Source organism: Sminthopsis crassicaudata, chromosome 3 (assembly GCF_048593235.1).
Source record: "Sminthopsis crassicaudata isolate SCR6 chromosome 3, ASM4859323v1, whole genome shotgun sequence".
NCBI lineage: Eukaryota > Metazoa > Chordata > Mammalia > Dasyuromorphia > Dasyuridae > Sminthopsis > Sminthopsis crassicaudata.
Genome location: NC_133619.1, coordinates 468,985,237 through 469,004,492, shown reverse-complemented (window position 1 = coordinate 469,004,492; position 19,256 = coordinate 468,985,237). Strand labels below are relative to the sequence as shown.

Here is a 19,256-nt window from a genome sequence, read left to right as displayed (position 1 = left end):
CTCCCCCCTGAAGAGGCGCCGTCACTATGGCGAGGACCAGCCTCTATAGTCACGTAGCCCTGACCCTCCCAGCTTCGGCTGGAGGGACCTGCCGGCCGGCAGATAACTCCCCGCAGCTCCCGGGATGCAGAAGCCGTGACGAAGGGAAATGGTGAGCCCGGGGGGTAGATAATCGGATCCGTTGGTGGAAAGAAGCGAGGATTCCGGGCACACCGAGAAATGCCACAGGACCGCCAAGCTCTCGCACGACGCCCCCATAAGGACCTGCAAAGTCTGAGAGAGAAAGCCGAGAGAACCCTCGAGTTCTGGGCGCCGGGAATTCGATCTTTCCCTGATTGGTGAAGTAGAACAATACGGCCCCGCCTTTCGCTCGGTGATTGGCGAGCATCCGTGTCACTTTAGTTTTAGAGGATTCTTGAACCAATCTCGAAAAATCTCTTGAAGAGTACCTTCCCTTTCTGAGAGCCCCTCCTGTCCGTCCCTGTCCCCCCTCACCGAGGGTGTCGCTCAGCTGTTGGGTCACCTTGGTCTAACCACCTGACACTAACAGTCCCCTTCCCAGCTCTTATTGTAGCAAAGGAAGACCTTTTTACTTCAGCTAGACAGTTTCCTTAAGATGAGGACTACAATTTCATACAAATTGCATGCCTTTCTTCATCTCCTGACCTGTTTGTGTTAACTGATCTCCTTTGACAATCTATGAAGGAGGGGAAGAAAATGGACAAGTCCTGGCCAAAAGCTTACCAAACGCATAGAGAATAAAACAATGTATATTAATCATGTTGATACATGGTGTGACTTTGTACATTTCAGTGGTTGGTGCTCACGCGAGTGAGAGGAGCACAGAGAGGAGAGCTTCCGCAATTTACTGAAGAAACGGGGGCTCGGACTCAAGCGATCTTTCTGGTACTTTCATTCTTGAGCCCATATGAATCACTGATTCAGACACTTTCAGTGGATTGTAAGAGGGGCTATCCATAGAACACATGCTTCTTCAAAGAAGGGAGGCAGGACAAATCCCTATATCCTCTTCTCTCTGCTCCCCTTTTCCCTCAGGAGGAGCGAGAACAAGAAGCTGGCTCTGAAAGTTACTCCGCTCTGTTCAGAGAGCGGGGAATCCGGGCTACAATTGGTTGGCTGCTACCTTTCATGCTCAAAGAAGGACCAAAATGGCATCACGACATAAAGGTAGTATGTCCAGTTGTGGCTCTCAGACCGATATAAGCTTGGAAAGCTCTACCACAGGTCAGGAACAAATAGTCTGTATAAACATAAACTTGCGGATTTCACATATCTCTTAATCTTCAGCAATTCTGCTTTGCTCCTAGTTTGTTTGACATGGGCATGCCCTGTGGCTGAACCTGTGCCAGTGTCTCCCCCTCACAACTGATCCCAAAGTTCATCAGAGACTTTGAGAGTAGCCTTATTTTGCTGCTTCTGATCTCCGTGTGAATACTTGTCTTGTGTGAGTTCTCCATGAAATAGTCTTTTAGGCAAAGGTACTTCTTGCATTTGAACAGTGTGGTCAGTCCATTGGCGTCTTTCCATAGTTTTCCTTCTGTAACTTGAAGTGGCAATTATCTTTTCTATCTTCTTTTTCATAACAAAGCCAGGAGCACCCAACGCAACTGAAAGCTTGGAGTGACTCGAAGATTATTTGAAGAAGACTTCTTTCTCACTATCTCTGTTCTCATGAGTAACAGGGCATTCATCTCCATGCTAGGAGAAAGCTTTATGTAAATTTGCTTAGGGACTAGGATTACTGAATGAATGAATGAAGCATTTATTAAGTGCTTACTATGTGCTGGGCCCTGGGAACACAAAGAAAAAAATAAGACAAATCCTTACTCTCAAAGATTAATGGAGGAAGAAAATAAATATGAAAGGTTTCAATGGCAAGTCAGAAAATTTCTATTATCCTTAGGATGCAGTAGGCAAAGCAATGGTTATAATTGTACATGTATATGAAATATTTAAAATATGTAGAACAATAAATGTATGATGCTCGAAATATTTACTCCATGTTGGTAAGTCGAGGGAGGGTGATGAGAGTTGAGAGTATTGGAATATTGGAATATTAAGAGGAGAGAAAAGAGACTTTACAAAAGGAAAGAAAAGGCACAGAGAATGGAAGAGACATACATAGAAAATACAGGGGGGAAAGAAAGAAAGAAATGTGAAGCTAGAATTCATAAAGTAAAGTAAATATTACTCAAAGGTTTCAAGAAAACTATTTTAAATTTGTTCCAAAAACTATTCAGTTTTATTCAGGTGCTCAAGTCACACCTCATTTATGTACTTTCCCCCGAATAACTACAATTCAAATTAATTTCTTCTTATTCTAACCTATTTAATTTATTGCCTATACCACTAACTCAGCTGGCAATTGATTGTTTATCTATGCTTCACTCTTTAGTTTTTTGTATTTCTCCAATAGTATTGTGTAGCCTAAGAATCAGACCAAAAAAAAAAAAAAAGGCTATAGGAGTAATTCAGATTTAGGAAATTAGGAAATTAGTCTAGAATTGTGGCACAACACAATTGAGATTAGGTTGAAATTAGCTGACCAGGCCAAGATGACAGGAAAGAATAATGATAAATGTTGGAGGGGCTGTGGGAAAACTGGGATACACCAATGCATTGTTGGTGGAGTTGTGAACTGATCTAACCATTCTGGAGAGCAATCTGGAATTATGCCCAAAGGGATATAAAACACTGCATATTCTTTGACCCAGTAATGCTATTATTGAGTCTGTATCCCAGGGAAATCATAGAGGGAAAAGGACTCATATATACAAAAATGTTTGGAGCAATCCTTTTTGTGGTAGTAAAGAATTGGAAAATAAGTAGATGCCCATCAATTGGGGAATTGCTGAACAAGTTGTGATATATGAAGGTAATAGAATATTATTGTTCTAAGAAATGATAAACAAGTTAATTATAAAAAGACTTGGAAAGATTTGCATGAACTCATGCCAAGTGAAATATGCAGTGATCAACTATAAAAGGCTTGGTTCTTCTCAGTAGTTCAGGATCCAAAGGAATCTTTATAGATTTTGGACAGAAAATGCATCTGCAACCAAGGAAAGAACTAAGGAGACTGAATATAAATCAACACATGGTATGTTCACTTATTTTTTTTAATATCTCCCATGGTTTTTCCTGTTTGCTCTGATTTTTGCATCCCAATATAATTCATAAAACATTAAAAATAACCTCCTCCCACAAAAAAGAAATTAGATGGCCATGGCTATAGGTAGGGAGTCTGATTTAGTAAGTAGATGGCTTAGACTGATTGAAATGGGGAAGAGTTGAGTGATTAAAAATCTAGGTGAAAAGTGATTTTATGGATATATCATCTTGAAAGAACTGGTAAAGGAAATTGTATTTGGAAAAGGAGAAGAATGGCATCCACATCAGAAGAAGGCTAATGGCAAAATTAAAGGCAAAATTGCTGTCATGGTAAAAGAAGGGAGCAAACTGAGCCCAGATTTTTTTATTGCTAAGTTAGAGAAACTAAGTTATCTCTTTGGGAGAGAGCAGGCAGGAGTATAGTATCTTTAGAGAAAAGTTGGATTTAGAAAATGAAGTGACTAAAGGCTGTAAAGAAGTGAAAGATAGAAGAAATATGGTTGGAGAAATAGTTTGGAGCCAAATTTTGGAGAGTCTTAAATGTCAATAAGTTTATATTTTATTTTCTAAATAAAGGGGGAAATTTAAAGAATGTGCAGGAGACATATGAGTAGTGGAGTAAAATATTCAAAGTGATATATTAGGAAGATATCAGTTGACAAGTATTTATTTAGCATCTGTTATGTGTGAGGTTCTGAAGATATAAAGACAAAAATGAAGAGTTCCCATCTTTATAAAGCTTACATTCTATCGAGAGACAAAATATACATGTATAAAAATATGCAAAAAATAAAGGCAACTTTTATAAGAAGGCAATAACTGGAAGGATCAGAAAAGACCACATGTTGGAGCAAGTATTGAGCTTGACTTAGGTGTCCAGAAGACTTATCTTCCTGAATTCAAAAGCAAACAGGGTTAATTGACTTGCTCGGGAGAACATAGATACTAGATATGTTTTCTCGAGCAAGTCAATTAACCCTGTTTGCTTTAGTTCCAAATCTGTAAAATGAGCCAAAGAAGGAAAAGGCAAATCACTCCAATATTTTTGCCAAGGAAAACTACAAATGGGGTCACAAAAACTTTGATGTGACCGAAATGACTAATCAACAATAAGTATTCCATCATATACCATAACTTGTTTAACCATTTTTCAATTGATAATCATTCTGTCAATTTCCAATTCTTTACCACCACAAAAAGAACTTTCATAATTATATATATATGTGTGTGTGTGTGTGTGTGTATATATATATATATATATATATATATATATATATATATACACATACATATATATATTTATATAGGTTCTTTTCCAGTTTCTTATATCTCTTTGGGATACAAATCTAATAGTGAGATTTTAGTGAGTAGAGCCCTTTGAATATAGTTCCAAATATTCTTTGCAATGGTTAGACTAGTTCACAACTCCATCAACATTGCATTAGTGTCTAAATTTTTCCATATCCCCTCCAACTTTGGTCATTTCCCTTTTTGTAATGTTAGCCAATATAAGTGAAGTGGTATTTCAGAGTTGTTTTAATTTGTTGTTTTAATTTGCATTTCTCTAATTAGTAGTGATTTAAAGAACTTTCATGTGGCAGAATATAACTTTGATTTCTTCTTTTGAAAACTGCATTTCATCTCCTTTCAACACTCATCAACTAGAAAATAAATTTTATATTCAGAAATGTGGCTCTGTCCTGTATATGTTTGAGAAATGAGGTCTATAAAAGAGAAACTTGCTATAAATTTTTTCCTAGGCTTCCAATTTTCCCACCCTATCTTATTAAGGCTTCAAGTTTATTCCCATTATAGATGTTTGCATTTGGTTTTAGGTAAATACTTAATCACTTTAAGAAAGGTTCCTTTAATTTGCTTTCTAGTGTTTTTTCCCTATATAGAAATAAATGGATATTGTATTTTGTCAAAGGCATTTTCTGTATCAATTGAGATAATCATATAATTTTTATTGTTTTTGTTATTGAAATGGCTAATTATTTTCTTAATATAAAACCAGCCCTGTCTTCTTGGTATAAATCCCACCTGATTAAAATTATGCTCTTTATGATGTATTGCTATTATCTTCTTTGCTAGTATTTTGTTTAAATTTTTTGCATTGAGAGTCATTAGGGAAGTTGGTCTGTAGTTTTCTTTCTCTGTTTTTCCCACCCTGGTTTATGTATCAAAACCATATTTATGTCATAAAGAGAATTTGGTAAGACTCCTTTACTCATTTTTAAAGAAATAGTTATTTATAAATTATTGGGACTATTTTCTAAATATTTCACCTGTGAAACCATCTGGTCTTGAGGATATTTTCTTAAACTCATTTAAGAGTTGATGATCAATTCTTTTTTTCTAAAACAGATTTATTTAATTATTCCATTTCTTCTTTTATTAATTTGGAAAATTTATATTTTTGAAAGTATTCATCTAGTTCTCTTAGATTGTAAGTTTTCACTGGCATATAATTGTGCAAAATAACTGCTAAAGATTGCTTTAATTGCATCTCCATTGGTGTGGTGTACAGTCCCTTTTCATTTGTGATACCAGTAATTTACTTTTATTTAAAAAATAAATAAGTTGATCGATTTAAATATATATATATATATATATAACCAGCTCCTAGTTTTATTTTGTGGTTCAAAGTGTTTTTTATCATTCAGTTTTATTAATGTCTTCTTTGGCTTTTGAAGACTAATTGGGGATTTAATTTTTTTTTCTAGCTATTATAATTACATGGCATTTTTGTTGATCTATTGAGAAAAGAATTTAGAGATTAAAATTTTCTCTTAAGTACTGCTTTGGCTGTATCTCAGAAATTTTGAAATGTTATCTTGTCATTTTCCTAAAGAAATATGAAAAGTTTGAGAGATTTAGTTTCTGGGTAATTAACCATTTTATTAAATATGGCTATATTAATAATGAATAAAAAGATGATCATCTGGCCTCTCACCAAAGACTCTCCTGATGGGCTCTTGATGTTTATACACTTTTGGAAGAGTAAGTGTTCCCAACAGGTGGCAATCAACTTTGGTTAACAGTTAATGAGAGAATGAATGTTATAAAGAGAGGTGGAAAGAGCTAATGAGGGGCTGGGTCATGCTACTTTGATTAAGTCATTCATTCCCATACCTCACCCCAAGCTCAGGCAATCTAGACAAAGAATTTATTCAACATTCCTCCCCTCTAAGCTTTAGAATACAATGGGCCAAAATTTACTTAGATTCTCTTTGTAAATTTTTTTCTAATTGGATGAAGTTATTAACAATTCCACATAGATAAAATGATCTAAATAAATTGTTTTGGGCAAAATCAGAAATTTCCTTCAAAGACTGGCTGGATTAACCTACAGGATTTTATTTCTTAATGAGGAAAAAGAAAGATAAAATCTTAGTAACTGATTATTAATATGAAAAATAATTTCTCTCCTTATTTGTTCTTTTAGACTTATGAGAGACCCTTGAACAGTAAGGAAATCCAATCAATGCTTAAAGAAATTAAATCACTGGAAAGTCAAATGCCGAAGCTTAAATACTTTGGCCACATAAGATAAAACTCATTGGAAAAGAATCCTGATGTTGGTAAAGACGGAAGGTAAAAGAAAAGGTAAAGGGGACAGCAGAGGATAATATGGATAATGTCTTGGAAATAATGAACATGAACTTGGACAGACTTCAAAAGATGGTGGAAGATAGGAGGGCCTGTTATAGTATGATCCATGAATAACAACATCTTTTAAAAATATTTTTATTTTTCCCAACTATATGTAAAGCAATTTTTTTGCATTTGTTTTCAAAATTGAATTCTAGATTCTCTCCTTTCCTCACCACACCTCCAAAGAGAAGACCCATGTGAAGCTGTGAACATTTCCATAAAAATCATGTTGCAAAAGAAAACATAGCTCTCCTTCCCCCCCCCAAAAAAAAAAAAAAAAAAACTCGAGGAAAAAAAGTATACTTCAGTCTGTATTCAGATTCAATCAATCAGTTCTTTTACTGGGTATGAATAGCATTTTTCATTATGAGTTTTGAATCACTGTAATGTTGAGAATAGCCAAGTCATTCATAGCTGATCATATCACAACTTTGCTACTACTATATATACAGTACATTTCATTTTGCATGTTCATGGAGTACTTTGCAGGTTTTTCTAAGCATCCTGCTCATCATTTCTTATAGAACACTAATATTCCTTCACAATCTCATACCACAATTCATTCGGCCATTCTCCATTTGATAGACTTGCCTTTAATTTCCAATTCTTTTCCCTGAGAAAAGAGCCACTATAATTGTATACATATAGGTTCTTTTAAAGTTTATCCTTTTACTCACTTATTCTTTAGAAATAGATTGCTTCCTCTAATCTTTGACAAACCCAAAGATTCCAACATTAGGGATAAAAATTCATTATTCGGAAAAAACTGTTGGGAAAACTGGAAATTAGTATGGCAGAAATTAGATATGGATCCACACTTAACACCATATACCAAGATAAGATCAAAATGGGTCCATGATTTAGGCATAAAGAGTGAGATAATAAATAGATTAGAGGAACAGAGGATAATCTACCTCTCAGACTTGTGGAGGAGGAAGGAATTTATGACCAGAGGAGAACTAGAGATCATTATTGATCACAAAATAGAAGATTTTGATTACATCAAACTAAAAAGTTTCTGTACAAATAATACTAATGCAAACAAGATTAGAAGGGAAGTAACAAATTGGGAAAATATTTTTAAAAACAAAGGTTCTGACAAAGGTCTCATTTCCAAAATATATAGAGAACTGACCATAATTTATAAGAAACCGAACCATTCTCCAATTGATAAATGGTCAAAGGATATGAACAGACAATTCTCAGAGGAAGAAATTGAAACTATATCCACTCACATGAAAGAGTGTTCCAAATCACTACTGATCAGAGAAATGCAAATTAAGACCACTCTGAGATACCACTACACACCTGTCAGATTGGCTAAGATGACAGGAACAAATAATGACAAATGTTGGAGGGGATGTGGGGAAATTGGGACACTAATACATTGCTGGTGGAGTTGTGAAAGAATCCAGCCATTCTGGAGAGCAATCTGGAACTATGCCCAAAAAGTTATCAAACTGTGCATACCCTTTGACCCAGCAGCGCTACTACTGGGATTATATTCCAAAGAAATACTAAAGAGCGGAAAGAAACATATATGTGCCAAAATGTTTGTGGCAGCTCTTTTTGTTGTAGCTAGAAACTGGAAGATGAATGGATGTCCATCAGTTGGAGAATGGTTGGGTAAATTGTGGTATATGAAGGTTATGGAATATTATTGCTCTGTAAGAAATGACCAGCAGGAGGAATATAGAGAGGCCTGGAGAGACTTAAATCAACTGATGCTGAGTGAAATGAGCAGAACCAGAAGATCACTGTACACTTCAACAACAATACTGTATGAGGATGTATTCTGATGGAAGTGGAAATCTTCAACATAAAGAAGATCCGACTCACTTCCAGTTGATCAATGATGGACAGAGGTAGCTACACCCAGAGAAGAAACACTGGGAGGGGAATGTAAATTGTTAGCACTAATATCTGTCTGCCCAGGTTGCATGTACCTTCGGATTCTAATGTTTATTGTGCAACAAGAAAATGATATTCACACACATGTATTGTACCTAGACTATATTGTAACACATGTAAAATGTATGGTATTGCCTGTCGTCGGGGGGAGGGAATAGAGGGAGGGGGGGTAATTTGGAAAAATGAATACAAGGGATAATATTATAATATATATATATATATATATATATATATATATATATATATATATATATATAATAAAAAAAAAGAAATAGATTGCTTCCAGTTAATTTTATGAATCTATGCTTCCATTGTCCTTCATTAAATGTAATTTGTATTTATTACACTATGGTCTCAAAAGGATGCATTTAATACTTTTCTGCACTTGTTGTGAGTTTTTTGTCTTAATAAATGGTCAATTTTTGTAAAGATATCACAGCTGACGGGGGCAGCTAGGTGGCGCAATGGATAGAGCACCAGCCCTGAATTCAGGAGGATCCGAATTCACATCTGGTCTCAGACACTTAACCCTTCCTAGTTGCGTGTCTCTGGGCAAGTCACTTAACCCCAGCCTTAGGGGGGAAAAAAAAAAAGATCACAGCTGAGAAAAAGATATATTCCTTTCCATTCCCATTCAATTTTCTCCAGAGGTCTATCATATCTAACTTTTTCTAAAATTCTATTTATTTCCTCTCTTCTTATTTTATGGTTACATTTATCTAACTCTAAGAGCGTCAATTTGAGGTTCATCACTAGTAAAGTTTTACTAATTCCTCTTGTAATTAATTTTTCCTTTAAAATTTTGAATGATGTCACTTAGTGCATATATGTTTAATATTAATTATTCATAATCTGATTCCTTTTAGCAAGATGTAGTTTCCCTGCTTATTCCTTTTTATTAGGCTTATTTTGGCTTTGCTTTGTCTGACATCCTGATTACTATTGCTTTTTTTTTTTTTTTACTTGAAGCATAATATATTCTTCAGCCTTTTATTATAATACTCCATATGTGTCTATTTTGAGTGTGTTTCTTTAAAAAAAAATTTAGGATTCTGGTTTCTAATTCATTCTTTTATCTACTTTTCTTTCATGGGTAAGTTTATCCCATTCATATTCCCAGTTATGACTAAATATGCATTTCCCTAATGCTCTGTTTTCTTCTGCTGCTTTTTGTCTTGTCCATGATCTAAATATGTTTTGCTTCTGCTCACTGCCTCCTTTTATATGCTTCCCCTTTTATTCCCTGCGCCTCATCCCCTTCTCCTCCAATTTTCCCCTTGGGTAAGAGATTTCTATTAATGATTGTGTATATCTGTATATTCATGTATACATATGTACATGCATATGGTATACATAATTATAATGTATGTATACATATATGTTCTCCTTTGAACCAGTTTAGATGTGAGGTTCTAGCATAGTTTGTCCTCCCCAACTCCGTATTTTTCTCTCCATTATAAAAGTTCCTCCTCGAATACCTCAAATAACAGGTAATTTTGGCTATTCTCTTTTACTTCTTCCTTGGCATCCTTTTTTGCACCTTTATATATATATTTTTAATTATCTCAACATAATTGACTCAATACCTACACCTTCTATGAAAAAAAAAAATCCTTCTAACTGATCTAATAATGATCAAGTTTTTAGAGGTTACATATATCATCTTCCCATGAAGGAATATGAACATTTTAACATTGAGTTCCGATGATTTCTTTTTAATGTTTTACCTTTTTAACATTTCTCTCGAGTTTTGTTTTTGAAAGTCAAATTTTTTTATTAGCTTTGATCTTTTTTTTCTTGAAAAATCTTTTTATTCATATTTTTTTTTGCTCTGATAGATTATAGTTTTTGTGGGTATGTTATTCTTGGTTATAATCCCAACTTTTTTGTCTTCCAGAGTATCATACTCTAAGCCTTCAGCTCTTTTAATGTGGTAGCTACTAAATTTTGTGTGCTCTTATTGTTCCCCTTTAGGAATTTTCTTCTGGCTGCCTGAAGTATTTTCTCTTTGATCCCTGGGAAGTATGGAATTTGGCTACAGTATTAATGAGAATTCTTCTTGGGATCTCTTTCAGGTGGTATTTGACAGATTCTATCAAATTTTTATTTTACCCTCTTTTTTTGATCAAGATATTCAGGTAGTCCAAAAATTCTTTCCTTGATATATTTTCCAGGTCAATTGTTTTTCCAATGTAATATTTCACATTTTCTTCTATTTTTTCCATTCTTTTGACTTATTGTTTCTTGATGTCTCAGGTTGTCCTATAAAGGGATGAAACTCTGAAAAGGTGTGCTTGAATCAGACAACCAACCACTTAAAGCTTATTACTTATTGGGTATGAGACAATGACTCTATTAGCATATGTTTGGGAAAATGGTCCTTCTCACCATTGGCGCTGGCTCAGTGTTTGGGGTTAAGATAATCACAGGCAAGGATTAGAGGGTAGGGTGAAACAAGTGAGACTTACTTTGTGGCAGGATGAGGAGAGAAGTTGGTGGGTAAGCCTTGTGGCAGTTTGTCTGTCTCCTTCATTTCTCTCCCTAAAGACCAAGGATTTTAATTTATCCTGACTCTGGCTGATCCTGAGGTCTCCAGGGAGCTAGCTTGGACTTAACATTGTCCAGTTCTAATTTTTAAGGAATTACTTTCTTCAGTGAGCTCATCCATGAATTTTTATATATCTTTACTATTTGGCCAATTCCGTTTTTAATATATTATTTTCTTCAGTGTTTTTTATGCCTCATTTACTAAACTATTTTATCTTTTCACAATTTCATAACTTGCTCTCAGTTCTTTATCTAATTTTTCTTTTACCATCTTCAATTTGGACAATCATTTTTAGCTCAAGAAATATTACACATGTCCAATTAACAGTTTGAGGCTTTGCTTGTCAACTTTTTAAAAATGAACAAAAAAAGCAAAAAGAGTTATGACTATAGAAAGCTACAATGGAGATAGGGAAGATCAGAACACAAAGCTGGAAGAGGATGACAAAGGCAAAATGCCTTCAGGTGAAGCCTCACAGCTGGGGGATATGAACTGATCTCCAGCTCAAATCTCTTGGAAGAATTGTAAAAATCTTAAAAGAGAGATAGATGAAAAATAGGGAAAAGAATGAGAGCTATGTAGGAGAGTTATGAAAATGTTGGGGGGAAAGCCAACAACTTAGAAAAAGGAAGCACAGAAATTGAAGAAAGCAGCTTCTTAAAAATAAACTTGGCAAAATGAAAAATAGCTAGGTATTAAAGTCCAAAAGTCTTTAAAGTCTCCTTTGCTTGGTGCTTAGCTAACTTTCTCGTGCCCTTCTGAGGGGGACTTGGTTTCAATGGAGAGAATGCAGGAGGATAGGATGGTGGTGTGAGATGAAGTGAATCTGAGTCCAAGGGTTTGTGCTTCAGCCTCCAGCCACCACAAAGGTAGATGATGAATGAATCTGTCTCAGCCTCCTTTGACTGAGTTTGTCTCAGTTTATATGCTCTACATTGAGTGTAAATCAATCATATCTCTAGGAAACCATTATTTGTTTTAAGATTAAATCAATAATACTGAACTAAGAGAACTATTAAGCACCATGCTAAACTAGTCAACCATTGTCTTTATCAATTCCACTGACTTAACACTTTGTAAGAATCCTTGTTTTGGGGGCAGCTAGGTGGTGCAGTGGATAGAGTACCAGCCCTGAATTCAGGCGGACCGGAGTTCAAATTTGATCTCAGACACTTAACACTTCCTAGCTATGTGACCCTGGGCAAGTCACTTAACCCCCAGCCTCAGGAAAAAAAAAAAAAAAAAAAGAATCCTTGTTTCAAATTCAGAGTTTTAGCCCATAGCATCTCCCACTTTCTTTTGTTTTAGAACATAGGTGGTCATGCCCTCCTTGACTTCTCAAGGAGGTGATCAAGCTTTCCCTGACTCCTCAAAAAAGGGGTGAAAACACCAAAAAAAGGTGATCACACCCTCCCTGACGTTTCAGGAAGGGAGATGAAAACACCAAAGGAAATGGGGAATCAACCCAGATTAGTGGGTTTCTGAAGGGTCTCATTTGAAACAGGTATACATAAATCCAACAACATAGGAATTATTACATAACAAACAACATGAGGAATTATACATGTCCATAAGTCCTAGAAACAGTCCAAAACCAATCTATTGTCCATTACTTCATGTGTCAGAGAATCCAATGATTCCTGCAAGTTTTGAAGTCCTGCAATAGTCTTATCATGTCTCAGGGAATCCAATGATTCATGTGGGTTTGAAGTTCTGTGACAGTCTCATTATCAACCATACTCTTTCAGTGTCAGATGTTTCTTAGGTCTTCTCCTTTGTTTTGAGGTTTTTTTCTCTTTTTCTCTCTCCCAGGTGCTCATTGGCACCCATCTGATTCCTTCTTTATCTGTAGAGATACAAGCAAACACTTTCTCCAGGCAGTTAACCTATCTGGTCCCTTCCATGCACCACTTTCTGGATCTCTCCTCAACACCTGGCAATTATACTGGAGCTGCTTGCACTGGACACTGCCCTTTTGTCAGATTAAAAAGCCTGTATTCTCCTCGATTGTAATCCCCTTCTGCCATCTGATTGCTTTTCGGCTGATTGATCATATCAGAGTCCTGAACTTCTAAAGACTCTCTGGGTGTAATCTTGGCTGCCATCATGTCCCACCTGTCTTTTGTTTGAGGTCTTGAAGCCTCAGTTGCATTTTGGGCATCGGGTTTTGGGTTTCATTCTCTTACTCTGTCTTCTCTATCTCTTTGCCTACATCGAGCTTTCACATGCCCTACTTTACCACACTGAAAGCATCGACAAGTCTCTCTGGAAGTCCCTTGCCACGAGGGACCCTGTCTTCCTATATTCTGCATTATAGCCTGGGTATAAAAGGCATTTGTGCCCACTGTGGCTTTAAAGGAGCATCCTTGTGTAGTCCCCATATTATTCTACAAACTTCACTGGCATTTTCCTTAGCCAGTTGTCTTAAAATTTTTGTAGCTGCTTTCTCCAATGATTCTTGTGACAGCTGTTTATAAATGTCTCACAAAATCAGCAAAAGGTTCATTTGGACCCTGCTCTATTTTTGTGAACACTTCCCCTCAATCTTTTCCTAGGAGGGAGCCCCATGCTTTAACAGCAGCAGCAGCAGCAGCAATTTGCTCATATGCTGCTATGGGATAATTAATTTGTGCTGAAATATCTGCATACTGACCTTTACCTGCTAGTTGGTCAAAGGTAACATATTAACTCCAGTTTGCCTATTTCACTGGGCTTGTATCCTGCATAGTTCACTATACTCTGAAAGCCACAAGTTTTGTCCAGGTTCTAAACATGTCCTTGCTATAGATTTCCAATTACTAGTGGTTAAAATTTCATAAGCCAAATTATCTAATATTTTAACATAAGATGATGTCCCATAAAGAGTGCAACCCTTTTTTAAGTCTAATACTTTCCAGATCAAAAGGAGTGTATCTTCTCCTGGCTTGACCTGAAGAATCAAATTCTTCAATCACAGGGTATGCATTTATTTTTAAATCGGATATATCGTGTCTTTTTTTTTTTTTTTTGCTTTAACCCAATGCCTTTTGTAATCTTGTCATAGACTGCTTCATAGGTGGTGCTGATTGTGTCATTGCCCCTCCCCCTCCTCCCACCACCCATGAAGAGTTAATTGAGGGGGGTACCTCAGGGGATGGGGAATGCCCCAATGGCTCCTGCTGTGAAGCACCACACACCTTAATTTCATCAGAATTGTAGTTAACTCCATTCTTATCTGATTCTTCATCCTTTTCACCTGGTTTGTCAGTATCCTTCCCCCACCTGTACTTTCTTCTTTTTCCTTACTCTATAACTCATGTAACTTGCTAAAACCAATTGTATTAAGTTATATGTATAAAATGTTTCTTTAGGAATTGAATTGGTACCATTATCATTGTGTAGTATTCACATAGTTGCTTGCCTACAAATTTCTACTCTTCTGGATCTAATTCTTTTTCCTTAGAGAACCAAGTAGGCATATATTATAATGTTTCTAAAAGTTCAGTGATCTGCTCCCAAGTTCCAATCAACCTTGGCTTTTAATGAGTCAAATATGCTCTCTACACATTTTCCTTGAAGTGGAAAAGAAGGCTCCTTTCTAAACATCTATCCCATTTCAGCTGGAATACCACTTTAGCCCTTAACAAAGTTTCCTTGTCTATTTTTGTATTTACCATAATTTCTGGGACACAAATGTAGGTACTTAGTCCCATGTTCAGGCGCCAAAATGTAATGTTCTTGTTGGGTTTTCTGGAGGTCTCTGGGGTATCCTTCTTTTCAGCAGAGTAATCACCACAGGTATAGCTAGGTGTCAAAGCCCAAAAGTCTTTGTCTCCTTCGTCTGGTGCTCAGCTAGCTTTCTCATGGCTTTCAGAGAGGACTTGGTTTCAGTGGAGAGAATGCAGGAGGATAAGCCACCATGGTGGTGTGAGATGAAGTGAATCTGAGTCCAAGGATTTGTACTTCAGCCTCCAGCCACCACAAAGGTGGATGATGAATGAATCTATCTCTGCCTCCCAGCTTATATGCTAGGAAGCCATTATTTGTTGTAAAATTAAATCAATCATATTGAACTTAGAGATCTATTAATCACCTTGCTAAACTAGATAACCATCGATTCCACTGACTTTGAACTTGAAACAAGGATTCTTACAAGGTGGTGAGTTCTGATCCATAACAAGCATCAGAGATTCATGTGCCTACATGGGAAAGAAGAAAATCATTGTAACTAAATGCTTTAAGAAGTAATTGATTCTGGGGAAGAAGTGAAGCGCCCAGGCCTTAACCTCAATTTCAATCTCTTCACTCTTTAGAAAAGCCTTGCAGACAGAAGTGATGTCAAACTGAAATAAAAATATTAACTTACACACACACAAACTGCACCTTTGTCAGGGCAGTTAGAAGGGGTATACTTAGAGGGTGTAGATATAAGTTGACTTTAATGTGATGATATAAAATAGAAATTTGGGGTGGAAAAGGGATTATACTGTGAGAAGAGGAAAGTGGGGTAAATTAATATTACATCAAGAGACACAAAAGACCAATTACAGTTGAGGGAAAGAAAAGGGGAGAGCACTGTTTGAACCTTAATATCATTGAATTTGGCTCAAAGAGGGAATAACATACATACTTAGTTTGGTCTAGAAATTTTTCTCACCCTATATAGAAGTAGGAAGGGAAAAAGAAAAGGCGAGGCTAATAGATGGGAAGACAGAAGTAGAAGGGGAAAGGGATAAGAAAAGAGGGAGGGGCTGGAAAAAAAAGGAAGGCAGATTGAGGGAAGTGGGGGGGGTTAGAAGCAAAACACTGGTGAGGAGGATAAGGAAGAAAGAAGAGAGAAAAGTATTAACTTGAGGAAAATGGAATAGTGAGAAACACAAAATTAATGTTAACTGTGAATATGAATGGGATGAACTCTCCCATAAAACAGAAGCAGATAGCAAAGTATATTAAAAGCCAAAATCCTACAATATATTGTTTATAAGAAGGCTAAAGCAGAATCTATTATGCTTCAGCTGAAGTAAAAAAAAGCAAAGGGTAGTGATCCTGATCTCAGATGCAGCAAAAGTAAAAATAAATCTAATTTAAAAAGATAAGTAATGAAACTACTTCTTGATAAAGGATAGCTAATGAAGTAGTATTAATATTAAACATATGCACTAAATGGCATAGTATCTAAATTCTTAGAGAAGTTAAGGGAGTTGCAAGAAGAAATGGCAAAATTATACTAGTAAGGGATCTTAACCTCCCTCTATCAGAACTAAATAAATCTAATCACAAAATAAATAGGAAAGAAGTTAAGGAATAAATAGAATTTTTAAAAAATAAGATACAATAGATCATGGGAGAAAAATGAAAAGGGATAGAAAGGAATATGCCTTTTTTCCACTAATACAAGGCACCAACACAAAAACTGACCATGTATTAAGGCATAAAAACCCCACAATAAAATACAGAAATAGTAAACGCATCCTTTATCAGATCATGATGCAATAAAAATTACGTATAATAAGGGGACATGGAAAAATAGGCCAGAAATTAATTGGAAACTAAATAATCTAATCCTAAATAATGAGTGGGTCAAACAACAAATCATAGAAACAATAATTTCATCCAAGAGAAAGACAATGAGACAACATACCAAAACTTATGGAATGCAACCAAAGCAATTCTTCCGGGAAGCTTTATATCTTTAGACACTCACATGAATAAAATAAAAAGAGGAAATCAATGAATTGGGCATAGGAAAAAAAACAAATAATTTAAAACTCCCAATACAAAATTAGAAAATACAAAAATACAAAATCTGAAAATCAAAGGTGAGATTAATAAAATCGAAAGTAAGAAAATTATCAAACGAATACAATTAAGTGATTTCTGTTAAATCACATGATTATCTCAAAAGATGCAGAAAGAGTATTTGACAAAATGCAATATACACTCCTATTAAAAACACAAAAAGCATAGGAATGGAGTTTTCTTTAAAATAAGTAGCATCTATCTAAAACCATCAAGAAGCATATGTAGTGGTGATAAGCTTGAGGCATTCCTAATAAGATCAAGGATGGAACAAGATTGCCCATTATCACCATTATTATTCAAAATTGTAGGAAACATGTCAGCTCTATCAATAAGAGAAGAAAAGGAAATAGAAAAAATTAAGAGTAGTAATGAAGAAAAACTAAACCATCACCTTTTTTAGTGGTGATATGATGGTATAGAGAATCTACTAAAAAAACTATTAGGAATGATTAACAACTTTAGCAAAGTGCAGGAGATAAAATAAACCCAAGGTAGCCTACCAGTACCAGAACTAAATTATTTATATTATAAAGCGGCAGTCACCAAAAACATTTGGTACTGGCTAAGAAATAATAGTGGATCAAAGGAATAGGTTAGATTCACAAAATATAATAGTCAATGAAAATAGTAACCTCTGATAAACCCAGAGACTTCGGCTTCTCCAATAAGAACTCGCTATTTGACAAAAATTACTGGGAAAACTGGAAAATTATATGGCAGAAACTAGGCACTGACCAGCATCTAAAAACCCTGTATACTAAGATATGGTCAAAATGGGTTCATGATTTAGAATAAAGGGTGGTAACATGGGCAAATTAGAAGAACAAGGCATAGTTTAAACTTTTTAGATCTGTGAAAAATGAAGGAATTTATGACCAAAGAAGAACTAAAGAACATTATGAAGTATAAAAAGGATATTTTGACAAAACCAATGCAGCCATGATTAGAAGGGAAGCAGCATGCAGGGGAAAAGTTTTTATAGCCAATGTTTCTGATAAAGGCCTAATTTTAAAAATATATAGAGAATTGACTCAAACTTGTAAGAATATAAGACATTCCCCAATTGATAAATGATTGAAGAATATAATCAATTTTCAGACGAAGAAAAATTAAAGCATTAGAGAAATGCAAATTAAGACAACTCAGAGGAACTACTTTCCACCTCTCAGACTGGCTAAAATGACAGGAAAAAGATTATGATAAATGTTAAGAGGGCATGAGACAAAACTGGGACACTAATGCATTGATGGAGTTGTGAACTGACCCAACCATTTTAGAGAACAATTTGGAATTATACACACAAGTCTATCAAACTGTGCATACTCTTGGACCTATCTATATCTCTATTGGATCTGTATCCTAAGGAAATTATAAAGGGAGGGAAAAGGACCCACTTGTACAAAAAATGTTTGTAGCAACCTTTTTTGTAATGGCAAAGAACTAGAAAGTGAATGGATGCACATAAATTGGAGAATGGCTGAATAAGTTATGGCATATGAATGTTATGGAATATTATTCTACAGTAAATGATGAGCAGGATGATTTCAGAAAAAACTAGACTTACATGAACTGATGATATGTGAAGTGAGCAGAATCAAAAGAATATTGTATACTACTGTAACACAATAATGTGATAACCAACTGTGATGGACTTGATATTCTTTTCAACAAACTGATTCAAGGCAATTCCAATAGACTTAGAAAGTAAGTGTCATCCACATCTACAGAGAGAACTATGGAGATTGAATGTAGAATAAAACAAGATTTTCACCATTTTTTATTTTGCTTTTGATCTGATTTTTCTTGTGTAGCATGACAAATATGGAAATATGTTTACAAGAACTATATATATTTAACATATCAGGTTGATTGCTATCTTGGAGAAGGAATTGGGGGAGAGAGAGAATTTAGAATACAAGGTTTCACAAAGGTGAATGTCAAAAACTATCTTTGCCTGTACTTGAAAAAGATACTATTAAAAATAAAATTTTTAAATGAATTTTATTGAAAAATTTCATATAAAAATTCCTTCATAATATTGGTCTATAAGGTTTTTTTTGCTTTATTGCTCTGATTTGGGTAACAGGACAATAGTTGCATCAAAAATTTTTTGTAGTATTTTGTCAGTTTTTGAGAATAACATGTCATGGCAGGCAGTAATAGTTCTTTAAACATTTCTAAACCCTCCCCAATTGCTTTTCTCGAGGTTACTTTCCATGTCCACCAA

At 35.3% G+C, this 19,256-nt stretch overlaps 1 protein-coding gene and 1 long non-coding RNA gene across 2 annotated transcripts in view; one reads left to right on the top strand and one right to left on the bottom strand.

Moving 5' to 3' along the window:
• SPART (spartin) overlaps positions 1–19,256 on the bottom strand; it is an 87,037-nt gene that overhangs the window by 6,492 nt on the left and 61,289 nt on the right. The window lies entirely within an intron of this gene.
• Positions 814–6,877, top strand: LOC141562997 (uncharacterized). Its single transcript, XR_012488295.1, has 3 exons — positions 814–906; positions 1,057–1,245; positions 6,581–6,877. It is a non-coding gene; the product is annotated as an uncharacterized LOC141562997 (long non-coding RNA).